We start from the raw sequence: 16,349 nt of genomic DNA on the forward strand, positions 1-16,349 counted from the left end.
AGCAATAATCCTAATTTACTATGTCCAACAATTCTCAACGGATCCTAAGATCTTTCCAGGGTCCCCTGAAGTCACAGCCATTTTCAAACTATTACTAGAAAACCATCATCATCATCATCATCATCATCATCATCATCATCACTACCATCACTCTTATTCTTTCCTATGTATACAGCAGAATTTTCCAGAATCTGCATGATATCTGATACTTCAAGATTACAGAATGCAGAAGCAGATGGACTATTCTACTCACACTTTTGAAAAAAAAGTAATTGTTTTCCATAAAATGTTATTTATATTAATATATAGTGAATTGTTTATTATTATTTTTTTGCCAGTCCTGGGGCTTGAACTCAGGGCCTGAGCGCTGTCCCTGGGCTTTCGCAAGGCTAGAGCGCTACCACTTGAGCCACAGCACTATTTCCAGCTTTTTCTATGTATGTGGTACCGAGGAATCAATCCTGAGTTGTCATGCCTGCCAGGCAAGCACTCTACCACTAGGCCAAACTCCCAGCCCTTATTATTATGTTATTATTTTTTTTGTGCCAGTTCTGGAGCTTGAATTAAGGGCCTGGGACTTTTCCTGATGTTTTTGCTCAAGACTAGTGCTCTACCACTTGAGCCACAGCTTCACTTCTGGTTCTTTTTGGTGGTTAATTGGAGATAAGAGTTTCATGGGGGGCTAGCTTTGAACCATTATCCTTAGATCTTAGCCTCCTGAGAAGCTAGGATTAAAGGCATGAGTCACTGACACCTATTATTACTTCAAATAAATTAATATCTATAGTCAACTAGTTTAAATTTCTAGCACATATAACCTATATAAAACTTAAATGGGTCCTCAAAAATTTTTATGAGCATAAAGAGGTTATAATACTAACAAAATGAGAATTATTGGGCTAGTTTTAAAATTAATCAATAGTATATAGTATGCTAAGTAGTTTATAAAAATTATCCTAGGTCATTCTTAGGATTCTGAATTAGATATGATCTTCTTCACTTCACAGATTAGAAATCACAACAAAAGACCTGAAGCATGGAGATGCTAAATAACCTGCTTACTACAAGTCAGATGATAAAGAATGGAGCTAGAACTCAGTACCTAGTTATACAATGACAAGTCCTACATTCTACTATAGGTTCAGCCCTGGCAAATTTCATTCCAAGAACACATCGTGTATGTGTGTGTGTGTGTTTGTGTGTGTGTGTGCTGTATTGAGCCTTGAACTCATGTCCTTGTACTCACTTGGCTTTTTCCATTCACAGTGCCACTTGAGCCACACAAAGAATCACATAATTTCAGACTCTTCTGAAAATTGAACGAATAACAGGGCAGACATATACGTATATGTAAAGTAAATAAATATTGCTCTGAATAAAAATGAAAATCAACATGAAAATTAAAGCAACATAAAAATGGGCAATGTAGTTTAAGCATCATAGAAGATGCATTAGATGAAGACAAAGGGAAGTATTCATTCCCTCTTTAGGCTTGGAAGGGTAAAAGGAAGTTGTTTATTTCAAATAAAAATATAACTGGACATTAGAAATGATAAAGGAAGTATAGAGATGATACCAGACTTCTTTACTGCTTACTATGAAGGCCTACTTTAGACAGCTTAGAATCCCCAAATGGATGAAGTTCAAAGGAAGTTTAGTATTCTATGTTTTACATATCATACACCATAGTTGACATTGGCCACCTAGACTGCCTTCCTTTCTTCCCACTGAATGACAACATGCTGCTTAAGATAGCATAAAACCTATTATAACTTTAGAAGATGGAGAAATTCTTTTCAGAATTAGTCATTAAATCAAATCTGACAAGATAGCACACTTGTTAGTTCCATTACATACTAACTTACGGTATGTACCTAGCTGACTGGGTTTGAGACAGCATGATAGCATTTTTTATGTTTACTTTAAAGAATAAATTGCATAAAATGTTTTGTTATGATGTTATACAGACCTTTGAGATACTAATAAACTCTTGTGATACTGAAGAAAGATAGTAAACACTATGAACCCCTTTCTTTCTTTCTTTCTTTCTTTCTTTCTTTCTTTCTTTCTTTCTTTCTTTTCTTTTCTTTTCTTTTCTGTTTTTTTTTTTGCCAGTCTTGGGCTTGAACTCAGGACCTGAGCACTGTCCTTGGACTTTCTCAAGGCTAGAGTTCTACCACTTGAACCTCAGCACCACTTCCAGCTTTTTTCTATGTAAGTGGTACTGAGTAATCGAACCTGGGTCTTTGTGCATGCTAGGCAAGCACTCTACCACTAGTCCAAACTCCAGACCCTACTATGGACTTTTTCCATACCACAATACTGTGATTGGGTGCCTTTCTGCTTTTGTTTTTGCCCTCTTGCTACAAAAGAGACTGAAAAAGAGGGAAGGTAGGTCTATCTCTAGTGAGTTTAGAAAGGATGAATGAAAGCATGAAGAAATCAGCTTGGGAAATAAATGTTAGCTACTACTGCTATGACCTATCATTTTCCTTTTCTCTTGCAAATGGAAAGGAAAAGCAGCATACAGTCAAGAACTAGGTAATGTCAAGGAAACATCAAAGTCTACAGGAAGGACTTTCATGAGCCAAAGATGAGATAAACTGGCCATAAAAGAGAATACATGTATATAATTGATGGAAGTGTATTTAAAGTATAAAAATCTCACAAATACGGGGCCGGGAGTTTGGCCTAGTGGTAGAGTGCTTGCCTAGCATGCACAAAGACCCAGGTTCGATTCCTTGGTACGACATACTTAGAAAAAGCCAGAAGTGGTGCTGAGGCTCAAGTGGTAGAGTTCTAGCCTTGAGAAAAATCCAAGGACAGGGCTCAGGCCCTGAGCTTAAGCCCAGGACTGCCCACCCCCCAAAACAATCTCACAAATTAATTTTGCTTTTCAAAGGTAAAAAAGAAGTGCCTCAGAAAAAATGAAAAGCTATAACAAACTGCCTAATTCACTAAGTACTACTGAAGAAAAAAAGAAAAGAGTAACATTTATCCTGTTCTTTCTGTCCTATACATCAGTGTAACCAGTCTTGGTTGACAGAGTGATTATTGTTTTAATGGAGAATTCCAGCTAATAAAAGTGCAAAAAATGACCACTTTGCAACTGCTAATGAAATATTCATAAGAGTGATGATAAGTGAAACCATTAAGTAAAAGACTGATGGGGAACTAAATAATGGAAATATCAGACTCTTTTCAAACCCACTAGTCAGGATTAACACCTCAACAAGAGAGACAGTGAGACTCTGTGAAATCCCAGGGAAACAATGTGAAGCACACATAGCACCAAGAACCATTCCTGCCAAAGGATGCAGTGAATCTAGCCAGATCTCTAGAGGAACTTCAATTTAAAGCCTCGAGAGCACACCTGTACACCTAGCTATCCAGGAGGCTAAGATCTGAGGATCATGATTCAAAACCAGCCAGGGCAGAATTGTCTGTGAGATTCTTATCTTCACTTCACCACCTAAAAACTGGAAAGTGGAGGTATGGCTCAATATGGTAGAGCACAGAAAGAGGGGCCAGGAGCTTGGCCTAGTGGTAGAGTATTTGTCTACTATGCACAATGAAGACCCGGGTTCGATTCCTCAGTGCCACATACATAGAAAGAGCTGCAAATGGTGCTGTGATTTGAGAAAGCCCAAGGACAGTGTTCAGGCCCTGGGTACAAGCCCTGGGACTGACAAAAAAAAAGTTCAGAAAGAGTGCCCAGAAAGAGTGAATTCAAGTCCCACTGCCACAAAAAAAGAAAGTATCAAGGAAAAAAAAATTAAGAGTAATTACAGAAGAACAAGTGGATTCCACATGAGGGAGAGGAGTGGAGGGCAACAGACCTGGTTTCTGCAAGTAACTGGTTTGCAAATGTTGGAGCTAGGATTCAATTTCAAAATAAGAACTTCATGTTTTTCCTGCTAAAATGTTGCTGTTTGAAACATTTAAAAAAAGAAAGAATAGCTGGAAATGATGGTGGTGTATGCCTATAATCCTAGCACTTAAGAGGCTAGAACAGGTTGGTGAATGGTGAGTTCAAGTCCAGTCTAGGCCACGTAGGAAGAAACTGTCTCAAAAATATAAAAGAAAAAAAGAAGGAGCTATTTGTTTTGAGAGATGAGTATTTTTTTAAAAATTCTTTTTCTTTTTTTTTGCTGGTACCGAGATGTGAACTCAAGGCTTTACACATGCTAGACAAATACCCTATCTTCCTCCATCCTCTTTATATAGTTCTTCTGGAAGTAGGGGTCTCAATTGCTGCCCATGTACCTGCCTGAGCTGTGATATACCTATTTTAAGTTCCCCATGGCTGTGGAGATACTAGGCACATACCATCCACACCCAGATTCTTCTGCTGAGATAGAGTTTGGGGGACTTTTCTGCCTAAGGCCAGACTTGAGCCACAATCCTCCCAATCTCAACCTCCTGTAAAGCTAAGATGAGAATTGTGTATTACCACACCCAGAAACGTATTAAAAAGAGGTCTTGCAAGTTTTTCTGCTTGGGCTGGCTTCCAACTGCAATCATCCCTTTCTCAACCTTCACAGTAGCTACAATTACAAGTGTGAGCCATGAGATGAGTGTTTTTCAATGCAGAATTTGACTATGTGCCAATCATAGGACAAAACTTTGTATAACCCTGTAGTTTTCATTTACCTTTGTTTTAACAGATGTTGTCATTAGCTTTCTATATTGTAATAATCATCATCTAGTCATAGAGCATTTACAAAGATCTTAGAGCTCTAGAGTCAGATAATCTTAAAAGAAAACTTGTCCCACTACTCCTGTGATATCAGGCAAACTAATTAACTTCTCATTTGTTTAAAAAAAAAGTGGAGAGGAGATATGACTACTAATAACATGTTTTGTGAGACTATTTTATTTTTTGCCAGTCCTAGGGCTTGAACTCAGGGCCTCAGCACTGTTCTTGGGCTTTCTCAAGGCTAGAGTTCTACCATTTGAGCCACAGCACCACTTCTAGCTTTTTTCTATATATGTGGTACTGAGGAATCGAACCTGGGTTTTTGTGCATGCTAGGCAAGCACTCTACCACTAGGCTAAACTCCTGGCCCACTTCCAGCTTTTTCTATGTATGTGGCACCAAGGAATTGAACCCAGGTCTTCTGCATGCTAAACAATCACTCTACCACTAGGCCAAACTCCCAGCCTTATGAGACTACTTAAGATTATAGAGTAATAGAATTTTTATTATGTGTCTGGCCTATAGAGTAAGTGTATAAAAAAGATAAACAGAATTTTTTTCTGTATTATGTTACATTAAGGGTACTAAGTAACCCTTTCCTTGAATGATTTGGGCACTAAATAGTTTCCTGGGCACAGTTCTGGCCTCAAATGGCCATCAAGGTAAAAAGTTTCAAAAGCTGCTACTTCATACTACAGAGCAAATGATGGAATAATCTCTGGCACCAACAGCAATAGTGCCCAATACAATTTTCTGAGATGAAGGAAATGATCTATGTAGCTACTGTCTGATGTGTGTGTATCTATCTTCTATCTATCTATCTATCTATCTATCTATCTATAGCTTGAAGGCATATTTGGCAGTTAAGCCCTTGAAAAATGGCTTATAAGACTGTCAAACTAAAATTTTAATTCTATTTCATTGTAATTTAAGTACTACATATGCTAGATGGCTATCATATTAGACAGTGGAATTCTAGTATACATAATGACTAGGAAATATAAATTTTACCTTTCTCAAGCTCAGTTTTTTCATCTGTAAAATAGATAAATAGAACAAACAGCAAGACAATTCTTTGAGTAAGAAAACTATTTGTTAATGTATTAGTGATAACATATTCTCTATTCATTAAATTATTCACCAGCGAGTTTTGTGACAGGCCATGTGCTTTGCATGTATATACAGCCTTTTATTTTTGCCAGTCCTGGGGCTTGAACTCAAGGCCTGGGCACTGTCCTTGGGTTTTCTCAAGGCTAACACTCTACCATTTGAGCACCACTCTGGCTTTTTCTATGTATGTGGTACTGAGAAATCAATCCCAGGGCTTCATGCACGCTAGGCAAGCACGCTCTGCGCGCCCATATATAGAGCCTTTCATTCAATTCCTAAAACTTAATTTTTTTAATAATGACAGTGATAATGTGTAATCCCTATAAAACATTGTTCTTAAAAGTTCTCATAGAAGCCAGGCGCTAGTGGCTGATGCCTGTAAGTCTAGCTACTCAAGAGGCTGAGATCTGAGGAGCATGGTTTGAAGCCAGCCCAGGCAACAAAGTCTGTGAGACTCTTTTGGCCAATTAACCACCAGAAAACCAGAAGTGGATCTATGGCTCAGAAGTGGTAGAGTACTAACCTTGAGCAAAAAGAACTCAGAGAAAGCACTCAGGCAGAATTCAGGCCCCATGACTGACCAAAACAAACAAAAACCCAGCCAAAAAAAATAGTTCTTAGTTCTTATAGAACCTGTAATCCCAAATTAAAACAAGTGTACATTCATACTTCTCTCTCATGCTTGTGTGTGTGTGTGTGTGTGTGTGTGCATATGTGTGCCTGCAGGCTCATGCATTCATGCACACATGCTGGTCCTGAAGGTTGAATTCAGGGCCTGAGTGCTGTCCCTTAGCTTTTTTACTCAAGGCTTGCACTCCACCACTTGAACCATAGCTTCACTTCTGGCTTTTTGCTGGTTAATCAGAGGATTAATCATGGATTTCCCTGCCCAGGCTGGCTTCAAATTGTGATCCTCAGATTTCAGCCTCCTGAGTAAGTAGGAGACTATAGGCATGAAGCCACCGGCACCTGGGTTCCCCTGCCCTTTTATACCATTTATTTATTATTCATTTACTTAGTAAGGCTCGAGATTGATAGTACATGCTAAGTATATGCTCTACTACTCAGATGTACCCAAACCCCATTTACTCTTTTAAATTGGCATTTTAATTATTCATATTAGTTGGTCTTAGTGTTGGTAACTGCTCCATTAAATTGTGAGTTTGGGGACAATCTAGTTTTTAAAACTACAATTGAAGGCCGGGAGTTTGGCCTAGTGGTTAAAGTGTTTGCCTAGCATGCATGAAGACCCGGGTTCGATTCCTCGGTACCGCATACATAGATAAAAGCCAGAAGTGGTGCTGAGGCTCAAGTGGTAGAGCTCTAGCCTTGAGAAAGTCCAAGGACAGTGCTCAGGCCCTGAGCTCAAGCCCAGGACTGGCAAAAAAAGAAAAACAAAAACAAAAACAAAAAACAAACAAACAAACAAACAAAAAAACTACAATTGAGGGGCCGTGAGTTTGGCCTAGTGGTAGAGTGCTTGCCCAGCATGCACAAAGGCTCAGGTTTGATTCCTTGGAACCACATACATAGAAAAAAAGCCAGGAATAATGCTGAGGCTGTAGCCTTGAGAAAGTCCAAGGACAGTGCTCAGGCCCAGGGCTCAAGCCCCAGGACTGGTAAAACAAAACAATAACAAAAAACAACTACAACTGAGTAAAAACATGAATAGGTGGAGCTTTTAAGTGTCTTACCCAATTACCTATTAAGCAAGTCTGAAGAGATACTATTAAGCACATTCCAAAAATTCACAGTGCTAACCATACATTCAAAACAAAATATTTTATTTCATTTTTATTCATCCTCTTTGCTGAAAATCTTTAGAGAATGAAAATAGATTAAAAGAAAAAGTTTTACAAGATGATCGGGAGGGAGTCAGGGAAGGTAAACGGGGACAAAAACATGAGAAGGGGTAACAATGTGTAAGAAGTAATGCACCCACTACCTGACAAATGTAGCTGTAACCCCTCTATACATTACCCCAACAATAATTTTTTTTTTAAAAAGGGAAAAAAAAGTTTCAACTTCTATTAATAGTTCTGTACATTTAGTTTGGAATTCATCTGTTTTGACAGATTCTGACACTGAAAGTATTTTAGATACCAAGATAAAAACTCAGCTGTATAATTTAATTTAATTTAGAGATATGCTTACAGACAGCAATATCTTCTATTAATACTCTGATATGCCAAATAATTTCATAATAATTATTTTAAAATTCCTAATTACAAGGTGAACTACAATGTTATTTTTTTCTTTTGTAACAAAAGATGACACATTACTACTGGAAATCTTTACTTTCTTCTTTGAAATGCCAGAAATTCTTCTGTAAAATAAACACATCTTGTCAAAGCTCTCTGGAACTAGTATAATTACCAGAGGCAATCCCTGTGTAAGATCAAAGAACCAAAACAATAATAGGCAATGTGTGACCTCTACCATGTCACCAGAGACCAATTTTTCAACAGGGGGGAATAGTCAATAATCCAGAACAGAAAACATTAAATAACAAGAAATGCTTACAAAGTGTTGCTCACCACATTGATCAAGACTGTCACAAAGAGATTTTAGCACTTTATGATTTCAGAGTATAAATTTCTGGGGATTTGTAACTATAATCATTAAAATCTGCATAAAACTCAAAAGGCAAAAACTAATTTCTCAAAGAGTATATTTTAAAAAAATGAAAAATACCAAAATAAGTTTCTAAATTTTAGTTGATACTTTAAAAAGTATAGTGGGAAGGGCAAATATAACCGTATTTTCAATATTAACACCCACCTGGTTTCTTTACCTATTCTCATTTACATTCCTAAGGTTATTTAGAACTCGGTCATGAACATTAACCAGATAAATGTAATTAGTAATAACACATTAAAGACTTCTAGGGTGTGTGTGTGTGTGTGTGCGTGTGTGTGTGTGTGTGTGTGTGTGTGTGTGTGTGTGTGTGTGTGTGTGTGTCTTGTTTTGGGTAATGGTAAGCCATTGAATCTAGAAACAGGGTCCCCTTTGTAATGCACTTGGTTGACTAAGAATTACAAGGCTGAAAGGAGAGAAAAAAAGAAATTCCCACTCACAGCAATGACAGTAAATCAGAGAAGCACATTTAAAATTGACTTTCAAAACACTGCAAGTCATGTGGCTTTACAATCACTAAAATCTGATTGTTTTTCTTGGATGCTACCCCCAAGCAGCTGCTGCTTCTTTTGAATCAGATATGATTTGTGGGATTTACAAATCGATCTGAATTACACAATTTGTGAAACACATATTCTGCTATAATTCAGAGGCTACTGAAAGGAGATGAGCTTGAAAGAAGAAGTGCTAGAAATTCAAAGCAATTTGGACATTCTGTCCTCGCATGGGTTTGTTGCCTCCTGTGCCTTCAATCTTCCCACTCTGTCATCTGCCTGTCTTCCCAACTTCTTATCTTATTAACGTTGCTAATTGTATTTGTCAGTTTTGCCACAATTTCAATGCTACTTAACAGCTGCAGGTTTTCTCTTGGCAACTATCAGTCACTACACTTAGGTTTCTAAATTGGTTGTTGAAAGGAGCTTTAACCTTGAGAAGACAGATAAAGAGCATCCTGTATGGTAAGCCTTACATTTATGAATATGTTCCTATAGCAGGAGTGGTAGTGACTTAAAAAGGATTGAAAAAATCATATACACACAAATTAATAAATACATTAACTGTAATCATAACCATACTATTAATTTATAATTTAGTAAGACAGTGTTTCATAATTTTATCTATTTTTATTGCCACACATTTTGTAGTTTCTTTCTATAGTTGTATGTATATATAATGTATAAACTAGAATCACAGATACTGCTAAATCTCTTAGTGTCCCCTTTCACTCTTTGCCAGGTGACTAACACCTTTCAAATGTATTCACAATCCTGTAAGTGGTCTCTTGAGGTCATGGACTACTAGAAACAGCTTTTACAGCATGAGGATATTTTGTCTCTTGTCCATTTCTTTTCAAAGAGAAAACTGTTGCTTTTTTTCTCCCAGTACTAGGGATAGAATAGGGTCTCACCTATGCTAGGCAGTGCTCTGGCATTGAGCCACCCAATAGCATCATCTAGTCTTGACTGACATTGGTTTTTCTTTTTACTACTACAAAATGACAAGGAATATAAGATTTGCTCTCTTCAGAAATAATTTCTTTATTAAATAAGTGAAACGAAAATATAACCTCTTAGAGTTAACAATTTTTGAGATTTAAAATGATTTAACAATAATATCCCGTGTTAGGTAAGATTGAAAGCATATAGGATAAATTCTAAATTAATGTAGGTACACCCTTCCTGCTTCCTCCTTCCCTACCCCTACTTTCTACTCTAATGAGAGAAAAGGTGGTATTTCAACAGTATGACATTCTTCACTGTGACAGAACATTAAAATGATAAACATTTTGGAAAACAAAGTATACTTCAAACCCCAACTGTTCTTTCAGACGTATATTGACTCTTATAGTCCTTGGCAACATTTGGTAAGGATTATCCTTCCATTAAACAAAAGCAAGCATTCCTTAGATAAATCAGGAGTTTTTGCCATGAGACTCATAAAACCTTTTTTCACAACACAGATTTTCAAGAGAATCCTTTAAGGTTTTAGGAGGCTGCTCCTTTTACTAAGTAACAAAATACACCCCATGGTGTCTTACTGACCCCACTCAGCTGTCCTTTGACCTCTTCAATTGTTGAAGCCTAACTCCAGGGCCCACAGAATTTGCCTCCCATATCAAAAAGGCTAATGTTGCTTCCTCCTAGCACCTGGTGAAACAAAATGCGACAGTCTCTTTCTTCTGCCTCCTCCTCTGCCTCTCTGACCATTTTCCAGATGTTCCAGGCCCAAATGTTAAGCCAACGCAGGGTTTTGGTATCCCAGTGGTCAGCATGAAGGAACAAACAGGGACAAGGTTGAAGTGGCAATGACTCTCTTGTTCTTTTTGGCCTCAAAAGGATACAGCAGGCCATAAAAGAGGAAAAGATCTTTGGCCTCCCTTGGAAATGCCAGGCTATTTAAGCCACATTATAACTTCCAAAAGGAGGGGGGCATCTTGGGTAATGTCCATTCTGATACATGAGCGTTACCTAAAATAGCAACCCTAAATTCTCAATTTTATGCAAGCTCTTAATTTTCTTTGTCATTGGTGGGGTTGGGGGTGGGGTGGGGGGGAGAGAAACAGTATCACTTTTTTTTCTTTTTCTAAATTGAAATCCTGTTTGTTTTTTTTTAAAGCTTTCATAAATCCTTTATAATGTAGATCAGGAATAGTGATATGTGAGACAAATTTTAAATATATATGGTTACTATGTGGTTTGGATTTTTCTTAACAAGCTAGAAGTCTCAGACACTAGGAAAGATGAAACTTCAACAAAGAGGAATAAAAAAACTGAAATCTTGCTTTCTTAATTTTGGTATGCAGGGAAATCAGAGCTTGTTTTAAGGGGAAATTTTATTGCTGAATAAATTTTGTGGAAGAAGTGAAATGAGAAGGGTTTACAGAAATGCCTGTTTGATCAGTTTAAGGAGTAAACACAGCTTTATTTACATTCTAAATCTACCTCCTTAAAACAAATCAGATCATGAAAAACTGGAGGCTAGACATACATAATTGTACAATACCTTGGTTTAGTTATTAACATTTTTGAGTCATGTTCATGATTAAGTTCATCAGTCAATACTTCAGGGAGCCAGTTGCCTAGATTATAACTTGCTTAAGGTTTCTTTATACCTGTAAAAACATTAAAAATAAATAAAATATGTATTTAAACATGGATTAATGTCCAAGTGTAGCACATTCTGTAGTACATTTCAAATATATCCAATGTCACAGAAACTACTATCAAAGCTTTACCCAATTCTGTATACATCAAAATACATAGAGATTCTTCCCTCCTAAATATTCAGCAAGTAATTTTAATTATTCTTAAGAATGAGTGTGCCTACTCTGTATTTTTGACAGACATTACCTTAATGATAAAATTCTACAGAATAGTTTTAAGAATAAAATCAGTGTATGATTTTCTTATTGTAAAGTGTCTAGGAGTTTTATAATCCCTGCTGTCTGGGCAAAATTACTCAAGTAAATACAAAAAATTGAAATATCAGTAATACTGATAGTATTGTTTTTTCATTTTTGAAATTGTTTCTTTTGTCATTTCTAAGAAGATGCCTAAAGAGGAAAAAGAGCTAAGGTTTCTACCACCTGAGCCACATAGCTCTACTTCTAGCCTTTTCATGGTTAATTGGAAATAAGAGTCTCAAGGACTTTCCTTGCCCAGGTTAGCTTCAAACTTCAGTCTTAGCCTCCTTAGTAATTAGGATAACAGACATAAGCCACTAATGCCAAGCGTAGTTTCTTACTTTTGAGCATATTCCTAGAAGATAGAAATTTAACTGTAATTTTATATTGCTGGTTGGAAATTATATTGTGCTCATTATTCTCTCCATTAAGTAGATTATGGTCAATACAAGCTATTACATGAAAATATAGGAAATGAAGTTATAAATCAGGAAATAAATGAAGACTCTTTCTCCTTAAATTTGACAGATAACTCAGAAGTATGACTTGTTCTTTGTTACCCGGACTAAAAAAAATTGTGGATTTTTCTTAGAATGCATTAATTTCAATATATTTATAGGAATGAAAATATTTGAAGTAACATTCACACTATGTTTTCTAAAAGAATGGTTTTGATTTTACTTTCCATTTTAGGCTAAGTTGAAAGAAAGAGGGCATAAAGAACCATATCAGATCTTGTAATAAAAACACTTGCCTTACCTCTCTTATTCTTCTAAGAACATTTTCAGGCAACAGAATAGTTAAAAGTGTAGGACCAATATTTTTAAACTTACATTTTTCCCACTCCTACACATACAAATAGATATCAGGAGATTGCTACTTTTACCCAAACCCAAGATTACCCCATATGGTCAGCAAGGTCAAATTGCATTACTGCCAATGAAAACTATATGACTCCACAAGGACCTTAATGATTTTTTTTTTTAAAGGTCAGTAATCCAATTCCAATAGCTTTGGAGTCTAAAATTGCTAATTTCTGGCCACGTGCTGCACACTTCACCTGCTAGTAATGACATTTCTGTATTTTCTTCTAATTACACTCCAAGCTAAGACCTTTGGCCCTGGGCCACAGACCCCCATTCATGCTGCACACATTCTCTTAAACGACCTGATCCTTTGTTGTCACTCTTCCTCTTTCATCTATTATTTACACCCATAGAGAAGGAAGATACTCTACCATTTGTGTAGCTTAAAGCTTCTAATCATCTTAATTTCTTTACCTTTCAACCTATGGTCTTTTTTTTTGGTAGATGAATGCCAAAAAGTTTGACAAAGTCATTTTTAGTAAAATTTATCACCCTCCTTTCCCCTTTCTTACTCCCCAGCTAGTCTTCTTCCTGTCCTCGTCTTACACTGGAGATACTTTGTATCAGCCAGCATTTACAAATTTTGAACATGGCCAACAAAATGTATTCAATGCATATCCTCAACTTCTTCTGTCATATGAACAACTGTACTTAGAAAAAAATCAAAGGTCCCATTAAATGAAATTAGAGATGATTTAAAATGGCTGAAAATCTGTCCCCAGCCTCATTTAAGCATAAGCACATAATTGTCAGGACTATATCACAAAACCACCAAGAATATTCAGAAACAGTAAGAATGTTAGTTATGTAGCCCAAACTTTTCAAACATTTAAAAATTTACAACTGCCTGGTTATTTACCCAAAGAAGAGAAGAAAAGAAAGGAAGAGAAAAAATACAATAGAAACATCTAAATGTTCAATTCCTAATTTCATCTTTTAAAAGATCACTAATTCCCCTCAAAGCCAAACTCTCATAGGAAACATTCTCCATCATGATTATTATTTCCCAACACCCTTCCTAGACTTTTAATAAAGTGTCCAAACACATTTTACAAAGTCAAAGCACAGAATTGTTTACCATGATGCAGGTGTGCCCCTCAGATCACCACAGTCACCAAAGATTCTGATTTCCAAGATGCTTAAAAAAATGACATCTTTGCTTGCTTCCTCTATTGCTCAGCTTACTCTGGATTTCTAACAGTGTTTCCTGTTGTCTGTCCCCTCCACAGATCCCGAAACCCCTTGTCTTTTCTTATTTTCACCATTTGCTTCAACCAGCAGTTCACTGGAGACCCATCCATCTTGTAATGCCTAAAGTGACAGATGCTCTCAGGGACGACCACACTGCTGAGTGAACAAAAGATAACATCACCTCCAGGAACTCCAGAGAGAAATACAACTGCAACCTTAAGACAGGGGCTGACTTGACAGACATTGGACCATAAACCTCTTCTAAGGGAAAAAGAAAACAATTGCCACACACACACACAAAAAATCTGACACAATCAAAGGCAGAAAAGAGTGATTATTTGTGGATTGCCTTTTCACTCTGTAACTCACTCTCCCATCCCCCAGTGCTTTTATATTGGGGCAATTCACTTGCCAAGAGGCAAGAGAAGTTCTTGGGAAAAGAAGCCTTTTTCAAGTATCTTCTTTTATTCAACAATATTCAAAGTGAAATTCATTCCCATGTGTGTTTCAGGAAATCTAAGACTCACATTCAGCTTGACCTGTCTGTCTGGTTTGCATAAAGCAATCTGAACTCAGAAATACTGACTCAGTTCCACTCCTGAGAAAGTCACATGCATACTTCGCAAATTAAAAACACATTAAACACATTAGAAATTAAAAGGTTACATGTGACACAATGTCAACAATATGTGTAGCCCATAAAAATGCCCACCATTCATTCATTGGGCAACCTCTAACTTATGTTAAAAAGACTGTTAACGGAAGGATTCTGGGAAGGGCTGCAGATCCCTCCTAACAAAGGAAAGGTCATATGAACATCACCCAGCAACAAAACTAATGACAGGGAAGCTGTAGATGCAAGGGACTCTGCCTGATGCCATTTACAATTTGCCAGTTTGTTGTTGTTTCAAGCATCTTATTTAAAATCGTGACATCAGATGTAGGAAACAAATAGACCTCTATCATTTAGATCTTGTGAAGGGACAATTCTGAAGAATATAGAAGTGAAAAACAACCTAGAGGTTCAATTAAGAATACCGTGTGTGATCAATGTCAGTTATGGAGATTAACAGCCCATTTCTGTAATAGACATCAAGTGAACAGAGGCAAGCCTCTGTTTCAGGCAAACGCATTATCATTCTCAAAAAGGGGAAATGATGCAAATATGTGTTTCATCTGAACAGTAAAATGGACTTTCCTATCAACAATATTTCTAGGAAATATGAGCATTTAATTGTGTAGTAAAGATATTTTATTTTTTCTTAAAATTTCTTGTACACAATGTCCTTATGATATAATTATGTTTTTTGGAATCCCTAATGATTCCTCTCATCCAACTCTCCCCCTCCCCAAGTGTAAACATTTAAAGGTATTTTATCTTCTGTGATCTGGAGGATAAAAGAAAAATTTTCAACTCCAGAAATCAATGTAGCTCTTCTTCCTTGAACATTTTTATAACTCCCTATTTCCCAAACACTTCACTTAACTCTGCAAGTAATAGTCTATATTTCAAAATCTGAGAATTTTCTTTAAAAAATAACAATGCAATTGGCAAAACAATACATACAAAACAACTAAATGAGTTTGTTCTATGGACTTGATTTTTAATGGAAGATTTTAACATACATTGGCCCAAAGTATTTTCTCCCCAAGCCGCTGAACCAAAAGTAGTACATCTTTGTTCAACATTCAGACTTTGGCATTGAGAGAGAGAGAGAGAGAAGAGAGAGAGAGAGAGAGAGAGAGAGAGAGAGAGAGAGAGAGAGAGAGAGAGAGAGAGAGAGAGAGAGAGAGGTGTGACCTTGAAATGACAGCTCCAGTGTAGAAGGCTCAGAAAAAGACACAATTAAATAATCTACTTCTGAACACAATATGATCAATATGCACACAGGAAAAGTACACTTCCAAGGAAAGTTCTTATTGCCTGGCTGATCAAAAACAAAATAAAACTTTTTTTTTTTAAAGGCCTCTTCCAGATCACAGCGCCAGAAATCCACATAGGAAAAAAATCCATCAAAATGAAACCCTAAAAGCTGTTACCCTTCACCATCCTATTTGCACTTCAAAACCTTGCTAGCCCTTCAGTTAAACCCCAGGGCTGAACCATTTCAATAATAAGAGAGGTGGCCAGCAGTGATTTATCTCCCATTTGGCTTCTGGACAGAGTTATAATGTCTAGGAAGCCTCTCTTCCCTGCCTAGAACCCTTCCCCCAAGTCTGCTCCTTCAGTTTGTGTAGCCTTGGATCTGGAATATCTTCCAAACAACTTGTAGGTTCCTTCCAATCAGAAGCCAGAGAGGTTTGTAACTCAAGATTTGGGCACATTCTCTAGGCAATGATTTGACACTGCAAATACCAGGTTAAACTGCAGCTTCTCTTTGTTGTAAATTGGAGAACAGAAGAAACTTCGTAACTTTAGCCTCTCTCCTCTTATATATTTAAA

General features: G+C 36.9%; 1 protein-coding gene across 1 annotated transcript in view; it reads right to left on the reverse strand.

Annotated features, from left to right (window-relative positions):
• Positions 1 to 16,349, reverse strand: part of Greb1l (GREB1 like retinoic acid receptor coactivator) — a 200,747-nt gene that overhangs the window by 98,102 nt on the left and 86,296 nt on the right. Inside the window, exon 2 of the mRNA XM_090353356.1 lies at positions 11,450 to 11,558. The gene's annotated coding sequence lies outside the window, so the exon portion shown is untranslated. The remainder of the gene's footprint in view (positions 1 to 11,449; positions 11,559 to 16,349) is intronic.

Source organism: Megascapheus bottae, chromosome 19, assembly GCF_031878675.1.
Source record: "Megascapheus bottae isolate mThoBot1 chromosome 19, mThoBot2.hap1, whole genome shotgun sequence".
In the NCBI taxonomy this organism is placed as follows: Eukaryota; Metazoa; Chordata; class Mammalia; order Rodentia; family Geomyidae; genus Megascapheus; species Megascapheus bottae.